Source organism: Sycon ciliatum, chromosome 6 (genome assembly GCF_964019385.1).
Source record: "Sycon ciliatum chromosome 6, ocSycCili1.1, whole genome shotgun sequence".
Lineage (NCBI taxonomy): Eukaryota > Metazoa > Porifera > Calcarea > Leucosolenida > Sycettidae > Sycon > Sycon ciliatum.
This window is the reverse complement of record NC_088648.1, coordinates 33,590,986-33,602,907: the sequence shown is the minus strand read 5'-3', so window position 1 is coordinate 33,602,907 and position 11,922 is coordinate 33,590,986. Positions and strand designations below refer to the sequence as shown.

Below are 11,922 nucleotides of genomic sequence, written 5' to 3'. Positions count from 1 at the left end.
TCCCTTCAAAAGATTTTGTGCGGGCTTTGGAATGTCGATCTACACCCCAAAGCAAACCTACCTGCAAAGTTTGAGCGAAATCTGAGAGATCGACTTGCACATATGTTCTGGTTTTCTCAGACATGCTCTCTTAAATGTGTGCCCTGGGCTGCAGGTGTATTTCCACAGTCCTCATTCAAATCACCAATTAGGACTATGGATTCATGCCGACATTGATAAACATTGTGTAGTACCTCTTCCATGTCATCCCAGTAGCTAACAGGCTGGTTCGGTAGTCGATAGGCACAACCAACCAGCACCGGAGTGCGTGATCAACAGATCTCTATCCACATGACTTCCAAGTGTGGGACTTCAAGATCATGCCCCCTCCGTACTGGAATGGATTTATGGCAGTATATTGCCACTCCACCACCATGCCGAGCTACACGATCTTTCCTGAAGAGACGGTAGTGGGGCACTGTCAACTCTCCATCGGCTAAGCAGGGTTTCAGCCAGTTCTCCGCAATACCAAATATGTGGATGCCGCGTCTAGTTAAATATTCCCGCACCTCATCAATCTTTTTTCTTATACTGCATACATTGAGAGCACGTCCACGTGAGGGACAACAATACAAACTTAGAAGTTGCGACTTCGGCGGTAATACGGTAGTCATGAAGTTGATTGTTCCAACTAGGAACACATGCTTCTTGCCGAACTTGACATTTGACTGACTCACGACTGCCATCCGGAGCACATGTGGAGCACGTTGTACCTTCCACTCGGTAAACCTGCAAGAAAGCACCACTCCCTGCTCAATACACAGTGTTTCGGGGAATTCACCCCTCATCAGTTGAGCTTGAGTAGGCTTAGGAAGATTGGCACAAAGCGTCTCTGTAAGTTTGTATCCCTGGTGATGGTTTGGCCTGGAGAGCAGTATATAAGTGGTGCTTTTCGGGCACAATCTTCCTCAGCCTACTCAAGCTCAACGGATGAGGGGTGAATTCCCCGAAACACTGTGTATTGAGCAGGGAGTGGTGCTTTCTTGCAAGTTTGCCGAGTGGAAGGTGCGACGTGCTACTCGTGCGCTCTGGATGTCAGTCGTGAGTCAGTCAAGTGTCAAGTTCGGCAAGAAGGGTGTGTTTCCATTTGGAACAATCAACTTCATGAATATTACCGCCGAAATCGCAACTTCTAAGTTCATTTTGAAAAGGATGTTCAATATTCTCCAGACGAAGTCACTAGTGCTAGAATTCGGCTATCTGAAATTTGAAATAGCAGTTGAAATGTTTGCATGGCTATAAGAGATGATGAAGTGGCTGCTGTGGAGCCTCAGGATGTGGGAGAAAGTGTAGACAAACATCTAAATGGTCTTCAAGAACACAGCGGCAGAAAAAGAATCCATATGTACATATGACACGTGGAATCAATTTTAATCACAACATGGATGCTATTCAACACACCCATTAAAGTTAAAAAAGCTTGTGTGTTTGTTCTGTCCATTATCGAAAAGCTCGAGTCATGTTGTATAGATGTAAACTGCCTCCAGAACTGAACATGTACTTCAAAAATAAATTAAGTGCACGACAGCACCAACATCACACCACTTCGGGTTTAGAAGCTGCGAACAGTTTGGCTATTTGCTAAAATTCTATGAACCACTACTCTACACTGAGCTATTTGGCCACATTCATATTCCCCATTCACGATGGTGAAACGGTGGAGCAGTCTAAGAAGGAACGACAGCTACACCATAGCGCAGTGGTTAGAGCATCATTGGCGAACTTGCGACGTTTCGGGGGAGGGGGGAGGGTTTATTGTTTGTTTGTATTCTTTATTTAGATTGGGAAGTCCAAACGTTTGACACAACGCCCCGCGCTGTGTTACTGTCAATCTCTTCTTCAGACTTTCCCCGTTTGCGCATTCCCCTCATACTTATGAATATGTTACAAATCCCATTAGTTTTACTTGTCTTTGGGACATTTCCAACTGATAGGACACTTCTTCAGTTTCTATTGAGTTTTTCGTTGACCTCATATCCTGTCTTGTACATTTCTGTTCTATTTCAGATGAAACTCCGCTTTGCTAATCCACTGGAAGAATTTGTACGAATTTTCCAGCCAGAGAATGCATGTATACCTGAGTTGTTGTTGTAACAGGATGGTGTATTTGTCTGCATGGAGTTCACCTGCAGAAGGTGTGCTAGTGTCTTGCCACAATGTCAGCAACTGTCACACAACTCATTATCATTTCCCCCCAAACCCATGTTTAACATTGTTGTCACTTCCCCAACGTTGTTGAAATCAAATTTTCTTTCTTGTTCCATTTTCCTCCCATTGTCCAATTATTGTTTTCATTTACCGGTGTGGGTCTGTGTGCAACTGGTCCGTAATCAAATCGCTGACACGAAAGTGAAGATAAAGAACTTCACTAGTGTGGTCGATTTTGGTTTACGTACTAAAAAGATGGAATCCTAATGTTTGAATAGATTATTATGGCTTCTGTGCTTCGTGTGCTGAATCCTAAAGTTATCAATATATTTTGGCTTTTCTGTATTCCCTTAGTTCCGCTCATCTGAGTTTCTATGCACATACCGCTCGCAATGAAAGGAAATTAGTTGGAGGAATTCTGAAAAATGCACTTTTGTTCTCACCTTCTGCATTGAATTGAAAATGATTATTATCGTGTTACAATCGTGGATAGTTGCTTCGTAACGCGTTTCCATGTGATTTCTTCCATATTTATTGGCTCAGTATCCGAGTTAAATTACACAAGTTGAAAGTATATTTATGTTTTCAACGTTAACAGTCAAATCTAAGTGTGTACAAGTACTATGATGTGAGGTGCACACGTTGGTTTGATGGTTTGCGATGCGGCGGAGTACCAACTAGGTTCAGTGAATCACGTGACAAATATTGAAATAGGAGAAACAATACATGTGTACAGTGAGGAATATGAAGGCATCTCCCAGGTAATCTCCCAGGTAATCTCCCAGGTAATCTCCCAGGTAATCTCCCAGGTAATCTCCCAGGTAGCTGAGATAAACAACGGCTGTCGGGTTGGCTTGTGCTTCCACAGATGAAGGCCAGCTCTTTCTTGTAATGCATGCCGCTGACACTGAGCCCCATGGTAGGGATCAAGACTGGCTGCTGGAGCTGCATCCGGTGGTCTGCTCGCAATGGCTGCTGTTTTTGTTGTGTACTTGATGGAATGAGGTCACAATTCAAACACGCATAATCCCAATAACAGTGGACACGGTGCGGAAAGCGTTCAAGCCAACCCATCAGCACATCCACCCTATTTCCACACGTTTTGTTTGTCGTGTCACTTCTAGTGTCCTCTTCTTGGTAGTTTAGTAGAAGTGTGTTTAAGGTTCTAGAGAAGGGTCGAGGTTTGAAGTTCATCTGTTGGTTAGTATTAGTTGTGATTGGTACAAAGATGGTGTTTTCCCAGTTGTGGCCCTTGACAGATCTGTATTACATTTGTCTGTTTTAGAGACGTTTGTTTGTTTGTATTCTTTATAAATTTTAGAGTGGGAAGTCCAAAACAGGCCCTAGCCTAATAACAATGGTCCCACTAGTGAGGGAATGCTGTATATCTGTGCATAAGGATCAGTGAGTGTAACAGCAACTAGTAGGGAAAGAAAAAGAGAGAAGAAAAACAACTTAAAACAAGAGTTGCTGTACATTCTTTTAAAGGTTAACCCTGAACTATGTGTTAAGAAGGGACATGTTCTGCACTGAAATGATTAAAGATGCATACGGTGTTCTTGCACTATGTAAATTTGTGGTTCATAGCAGAAAGGAAAGGGTAAAGAGTTTGCTGTCGCCGCAATTCTGCTATTTCTGCTGCTTTCGGTGGTGGGTTTGGAATTTTTCTATGCACATGAGCTCTCTCATTTTTGTTGCGATGTTTGCAACTGTTTTCCTGAAAATATTGACGCGATTTTATCAACTTGCACTTGTTTTGGCACGGTTGCGAAAAGCGTAATTAGCGAAGCATTATGGCATCTTTGGGAAAGTGCTGCCACCAGCGTCACCAGATCGTATACAATTAGCGAGTGCGACAAGAAGGCACACAACTATCAAGGAGTTATGAGCCATCCAATGACCTGACTCGTAGCTCTTAAAGACTTGGACAAGTTGTACTTCGAAGTAGTAAGACCATTATGTCCAACTGTGTTCCTAACTCAGTTTCGTCATCATCCCGCATGATGACGAAACTGAGTTGGGAAGACAATTGGAGTAACTTTAGACATTCCTTGTTACCGTGGGACTTTACTTGTGCTCTTCATCGTTGCACTTTCCTTCCTCTCTTGGAGCTTTCCTAACATGAGCCTTCCAAGTTGGAAGGTTGTTGGTTTGCGCTTCTTAGAAGAGTTAGAGCTGGGTGTCAGGTCGCTGAATGTACCGCTTGTCAGCGTTGTGCCTTCTTGTCGCACTCGCTGACTATAATTAGGCTAGTCACTAGTGGCTAGTGAGCAACACTAACAGGTGAGATTTTTCAATTGACAAAATTCGCTTTTGTTTCAGAACTGATAGTGACAGTCTTTAGACTCTGTAGGTCTCTCTGCTGTTTCTTTCCCTTCATTAGTAGGCTATTGTGCTTGAAGAAGCTCTTCCTTTCGGGGTCTCCCGCTTCTGGGCCGGCATGGCCCATGCTTCATGCGTGCTTGTTCCTGGTGTTGTTTTGTCTACTGTGTCCTGCCGCTACTCCGGCTTTGGCCGTGACCACGATGTGTCTCCCCATTTTCTCCTTCATCCTTTCCTTTGTCTTTTTGCTAAAAGCTTTCTTCTCGCCGTGACCACGATTTTTCTTTTTCTTCTTCTTCTTCTCCATTATTCTTTTTCTTTCCTTCCTTTCTCTTCTTCCTTCGCCGAGAGCCTTCTGTTCCCATTATTTTCTTTTCATCTCTGTCCCCATTCCTGGGCTATTTGGACTTCATTCGCTTCCTTGTCATTGGACATGTTCAGTCCGTTCGGTTTGCGAATTTAAATAAACAACCAACCAAAAAAACACAACCAAGTACAAGTAAAAATATATAGAACATGTGGAACAAAAATCTGATCATTGTAATTCGAATTTCAACTTGAAAGTGTGTGTACATCAACTCACAAAAATTTCAAAGTGGTGCTGTGCATTGAAAAAAACTGAGAGCTGGCAGCAATGGAAAGGGTAGAAATGAAACCAGTCAAGTAGGATATTCATAAGGTAGAGGGAGTTGAAAACGGGAGAAGAGTAGTGAGCATTTCAGTCCGAATTAGTGTCAATAGACAGCATAGTGATGCATACGTTGTGAGTATCGTGCGGATCTAATCATTGGCGGAGGGTACTGATTAAGCAGAGTATTGTTACAACGCAAGGTACTTTGTGAGCAGATGGCAATTATTATCATGGCATGGTTTAGACAGGAACTCATATTGATAGGCCAAAATTATAGAATATTATCCCCTGAGTAGTATAATATTATGGTGTTCTCCTGTGTTTACATGCAGAGCCTTGACGTTGCTGGACGAGCGACAATATGAATTACACAAACATGTAGCTCATAATGTGGGATGACTGCCGTATTGCATTGCCAACGCAAACCTATCCTGTGTCAGTGCAGCCATCCAGCAACTTGTACTCCCCGGACCAGATGCCTCTGCAGCTGAACACCATGCCGAAGGAAAGCCAGGAGTTCATGGTGAAGCATTCTGGTCTGCACAGTACAAGGCGAAGAAAAATTATGAATTATAACGCATTGTAATCCTTCCCACACTTCTTTGTAAAAACAAAAGTGCCATTATCATAACACTTCATCAAGCATCTTGATGGAGGTATTTTCCATTGTGCTGGCCCAGCAGGAAGACCATGTACACTTACACGTATCTTGTGTGTGTGTTCGTGTGTTTGTGTATCCGTCTGTGCACACATGTGCGTGTGTGTGTGTGTGTGTGGGGGGGGGGGGTAGACGCACATGTGTACGGGTAGGAGTGTGTGTGTGTGGGGGGGGGGGGGTACACGCACATGTGTATGAATGTGCGTGCTGCATGCGTGTGTCTGTGGGATGGGACGGGGGTGCACGCACATGTGTACATGTGGATGCGCAGTATAACGTGTGTGCGCAATACTGCATGTGTGTACATGTGTGTATGTGTTCGTTGACACCGCATGTCTTCGCTGGTTTCGCAGCCCTGGCGGACTGGCCGTCCACAAATGCCTGGATATGCCCCCATCTGCTACTCCAGTGCACGACCAAACCACCCCTTCTGGACCATCGTGTGACACCCGCCAGCGGCTCGCCCTACCTTGCTGCAGAGCCCACTGCAGCAAATGCGATCGTTGTTGCAAGTCAACCCGAGGATTCCAGCTACAGTACAACTGCAACAAATGGATCAATGAAATGGCTAGGAAATCTCACTAGGTCGTTGATGCGACATAGCGCCTCAACCCAACTCTCCATGTCTGTCGGCCCCTCACACGAGGGGGACATGTAACCGGAAATGACAATGTTCAGGACAGGACAGGCCAGGTGTTCGTTGAACACAGGGAGGGAGTCCTCCTGACTCCATACACTTTGTGATCATTTTGATTTCATGTGGTTTGAAGTTGAAATTCGCAATACATGTACTGATGCTTGATTAGATTTATGTTCCACATGTTCTACTGAAGTATTTATTGTATGATTAGATTTATGTTCCACATGTTCTACTGAAGTATTTATTCCCGTAGCTATGCAGAAGACGTTACTTCAGTAACGTCTGGCGCTAGCCAGGGTCCACACAGCTTTAATTCCCGTAGCTATGCAGAAGACGTTACTTCAGTAACGTCTGGCGCTAGCCAGGGTCCACACAGCTTTAATTTGGTGTTTGTTTGTTTGTTTGTTTGTTTGTGTCACGCCTGGCGCTATCCCGTATCTGTCCCGTACCGTATCGCACAGCTGGCCATTTGCTGGCTCCCGTATCTGTCCCGTACCGTACCGTACCATCAAACACAGCTGGCTACAAACAGCTGGCCACAATATTATGTACATGTACCGTAAGCAGTCGATGCGCCAAGTCGCTGATGAGGCCGATTTTATTTGCAACCGCGGGAAAATAATGAGGTGAAAACGACGACGCCGACCCAATTGTTTTTCTTGGTATTTTGTGAACCATCATGGACTATATCAGCTTTTCGTGGATGAAGTAGCTGTTGTAAACTAGTTTACTGGCACGTCCCCACTCTCTTCTTAGTACTATGCCTTCCACTGAGACTAGCTGTGTTGATTTGGGATCCATCAGGAGAGGTTTCCTCGACGTCGTCCTTTTTCGTATTTCGTGCACGCTCAACTTCTAGGGCGTGCAGAGGCGGACATCGGTCACGGACACCAGTTGCTACGATTGTAAGTTGTTGGTTATTCTCTTGGGTTCTACCAGTGTGAAATTGGATGTGATCGGACTATGCAACAAGGTGCGGCCCGAAATTCCATTGAGCAGTACAACAATCTGAAAAAAGTAACATTATTTTGTGCTTGCATCGAGGTGAACATTTAGAGCTTTGTTTTCTCGTTTTCCTCCTTGTGCGTATGTATGAACCCTAGGGCTATCGTTGGTTGGTTGGTTGGTTTTTATTTCACTTCGCACATTCAAACGGGATGACGACCCAATAAAATGACGGCGAAGGCTTAGCCTAGAAGTGGCTATGGAAGAACATAGTAAAAGCTATGGAAGCACATAGTAAGAGAATAGGATACTAATAACTGCGGGTAAACGGGGGGAGAGAGAGAATACGATGTATCTGTGATACTACGTGCGGGTTACTGAACTGCACGGGGAGGGAGAGCAGAGCAATCAGCAGCAACTCGAACTACTCCCTACAGGCGTATCGTGTCACGGCAGATTTGGGACTAAGCCTAGCTATTAGTACCAAAAATGAAGCTCCTTGGTATATTTTGTCAACCAGCATGTCGACATTTTTCGCAATCTATCGATCTCTGCATTAATACATACATGAACACACCGACAACAAAGTCTCATGAAAAGTGGTTAAAGCTGGTTATAAAATATTACTGACACTTACAGTTATTCCATAGTTGCACAGAACTGTGACGATCATGGCTCCATGTGCTCTTCTTCAATCTCTGCAGGAGTGGTGGTGTCGACGAGCGCGGGTTGGGGTGTGTGCTCATCCAGTGGCTCGCCATGCTGCACGGTACCATCATTGGCGTCTTCATCAGCATCGTCATCTGAGTCTTCATCACTGCCACTCTCCTCAGACTCGGGGTTGGAGTGGTGAATATTGCCGTCCTCACTGACGACATTGCTGACAACATTCTTGCAGCCAGTACATTTGCAACCAGGACCACAGCGACCAGACCTGTAGCACTTGCAGCGCCTGGTGACACAGCCAGACTTACAGCTGCACCCACGAGTCAGCAGCATCACTCGTGACCTAACTGCAGCCATGTGCTCTTCTGTGTCCCAGACGACACTGATAGCGTTGCCGTCTGTCCTCCAACCATACTTATTCGGATCCAGAACATTGACTTGGTCCTGGTTGGCCTGCGCCCACATATTCGCCACCCAGCACACTCTCTGCCAGTGCAGACGCAGGGCGCTCCAAGATGGAGGGCAGTCCTCTTCTGGCTCCACTCTGCTCCATACCACCTTTCGTATGTCACTGAGCCATGTAGTGTGGCGTTCTTCGCTGGTTGCTCCTTGTTGCCGACTCAGCAGTGACCGAGGGCCATTGTCCTCAAATCCTGCCGTGTGTTTCTGGTGGTATGCACAACCAATCAGGCGAACGAACGCCAGGAAGCCATACTCATTCTCAGTGTCGCACAGCATACCTGGCACCCCGTCATCACGACTTCCTCCGGTGATGAATGCTGCGTTCTTCACAAGGGTGTTCATGAAGAACGTCTTGCCGATGGAGCGGAAGAATGATACATAATCACACCCCGTGGCTATGAAGGCAACCTGCAGGGTGCGACATTTCTTGTTAGCCGGCACACACTGCAGGTCAGGATCAGCCATGAAACTACTCTGAAGGGCGTTCAGAGAGATGTAGCTTCGCTCCCGGCTACCTGGCATGTCCAGCTGCACGAAAACTGACTGCCCGCACACAAGTGGCAGACCGATGTGGAAGGTGTCGGTGTCCGGGCTGTACACCATTGCGTGCTGATGTCGCAGTGCATGCCTCCAAACCCTGGAGTCACCTTCATCGGCATTGCTGCCGCAGAGAAACTCAAAGAGCTCTGCCCTGCCAGCAATTATACCAAGGGCCTTGCCTGCCAGGTTACCGGAGAACCCACCAGACGTGACGAATTGCTGCTCATGGCATGTGAAGGTCCTGCGAACAAGTCGCAGACTCGCCATGCTGAGGAACTCCACAAGGCGTCGCTTGCATGGTCGGCACGATAGGAAGCGCTTCCAATTCTTGGGAACTGGATCCTGGTCACAAATTGGCTTGGTATGGTCCTGTGCACAATCCTCGTGCTGGGTGCTGCTGTCTCGCACCTGGCGAAGGATGCTCTTTGGGCTTACGATGTCAACGTTGCTGTCGTCGAATACCATGTGAACACTGGTGGCATTCTTTTCAAATGGTCCTTTCACCCAGCGGCTGAATAGAAAGTTGGCGTATGCTTCGAACTTTGTGTGCGATGACAGAGGAGACGTGTTCAGCCAGAACATGCTGTCGTAGATGACTGCATGTGGAGAGGTTGCGAAGGTTGCAGGTAAGCGATTGACGATTATGCTCTGCTGTTGGTAACGATCAGCATACCACTTAGTCACTGTTGACTTTGTTCCGCGTCGAGGTGTGACATCATCATCAGTTAATGCCCTTGGAGTTTCAATAATTTGCTCACCAATACCTGTGCATTGATCACAGCAAAGAAATGATGCAACACATGGTTATCCCCATTCATTCGACCTACCGCCTTACAATGGAATGGCTATGACAATGCATGACAATGCATGACAATGCATGACCACCACGAATCAGAGCACATCCATATTGCTATCCTTCAAATGCTCTCTGTATTGCTTACAAGGTACAATGTGTTTTATATTCACATACATCAGTATACATGATCAGTATCATATTCAGGTAACGGTTTACACATCACTGGGCATGCAACACTGTCAAGAGGACGTACCTGAGGCAGCTAGGCCATGTAGTTGTGACCAGGCTATCCGTCTCTTCAGACATGTTGTGCGCACTTTATCATTCTTCTCCTTCTGATTGGTTGTGCGTTTCTTCTTCGTTGCAGGTGCAAATGTACGGAGCCTCTGTTGTCGGCGTGGAGGATTGGCAGATGGTAGGTGCATGATCCGACATTCCACATATGCTTTGTAGTCAGCCGTTCCAATAGTGTAGAACTGGAGCATGTCACGCCTTTGCTCTTCTGTAGCAGTCGTACCACTGAAGACATTGACCAGCCCTCGTCCAGTGGCAGTAGGCATTGGTAGAAGTGAGTGCTTCTCCATGATAGCCATTATTGATTTCAAGTTCTCCAACCTCTCCTTCTGTTTCTTGGTGACTGCTGCAGCACTATGGTCTCTCCTGTTTCTGTCTTCTTGTGCAAATTCAGGGAACAGCTCATCTTGGAAGTTGTGAAGCACGTGCCCACGATGTGGCAGATGCCGTGCGAGTCGATCAATGTACTCGGGTCGCGGGTGAACAATTGCAGCTTTAAGGTCTTTGTTGATGCACATCTCGTGGCATTCATCAAGTCCAACTGAGCTGAATGCATTGCTTGACAGGCTGACGGAGAATGACCCAGACTGGAACTGTGCCTTGATTTCCCCTGGCATGGATGCAACGTGGGCCAGATGGTGGGGAAGTAGACGCAAGTAGTATGTTCTGTCAAAAGCGTGAAACAAAGGGGCTGCAGCTTTGATTGCAGCTACTCGTAGATCCCAGTTTCCAGTACGCACCGCTACCCATAAACCAATGTATGATGTCATGTGCTGGAAATAGAAATCAACCCGGAATCGCCAGGTGTCATCACGTTCAGCCATTGCCGTGGCGAATTCTTGCAGTTGGTCATATGTAGCCGATGGGTTGCCACACCTCTGGAGCATTGTGCGACCAATGGCTTCATGAGCAAGTAGCAGAAACTCGTGGCACTTGCGAAAGTTGGTGGCTTTTTCCAACACCGACAGGAGATCTCCGCGATACCCCATTGCCACTGCCATAGATTTCAAGCCTGCATCCCAGTAGACTCTCATCAGCACGGGATGTATTGCCTTGAGAAGGTGCCAATCTCCTGGAAATGGAACCAGCCATGCTAGTTCGTCTCCGTACTCTCTTATGAGCGAGAGGAGGTGATCATACGTCTTTCCATCACCCACAACAACGCGGTGAGTAAGCATGCGCCCAACACCATACAATGCTTGCAGGCAGCGCAGAGCATTCAGCATTGTGTCCTTGCTGTCAGCAGGATCACTAGTCACACCCAGGTAGAGAACCTTCGACTGCTCAGGCCTCGAGGGGAAAGTCGATTTGAAATGGCCCTTGAGTGAGGTGTGGCCATCTGTTGCAAGGAACTCATGGTGTACTTTGCTGAAAGATCGTAAAACGCCGGTATCCTCATTTGTGGGTATAAAGGCTTCCATGGTCAGCTTGTTGCGGTTGAACCATTTTGCGCTCATTGCTGGCGGTAGAATATCGGGTGGGGAACTAGTTGGGTTCACGGTGATTGTCACTGGCGGCTGTAGGTTAATTACTGGCAATTCTGCAGGCGCAGTGGTTTCCTGGTGATAAGAGACTGCTGCTGTGTCCTCTGGGTTCTCTGTGTTTCCTGCAGAACACGATGTGGACTGGTCACAATCACCAATTACGGCTGATTCTTGAACACACTGGAGCGCGTCGTCACACTGTGTCTCAGGTAGGCAAGGCATGCCTTGATGGACTTTAGCTGGGTTTTTCTGCTCAACTGCCGTTCTTGAACGTGACCTGCCTCGCTTAGCAAGTGG

General features: G+C 46.6%; 1 long non-coding RNA gene across 1 annotated transcript; it reads left to right on the top strand.

Moving 5' to 3' along the window:
* Nucleotides 1–9,618: 9,618 nt before the first annotated feature.
* On the top strand, nucleotides 9,619–10,584 carry LOC135819938 (uncharacterized). The gene is made up of 3 exons (XR_010554015.1): nucleotides 9,619–9,677; nucleotides 10,215–10,262; nucleotides 10,536–10,584. It is a non-coding gene; the product is annotated as an uncharacterized LOC135819938 (long non-coding RNA).
* The last annotated feature ends 1,338 nt before the right edge of the window (nucleotides 10,585–11,922 follow it).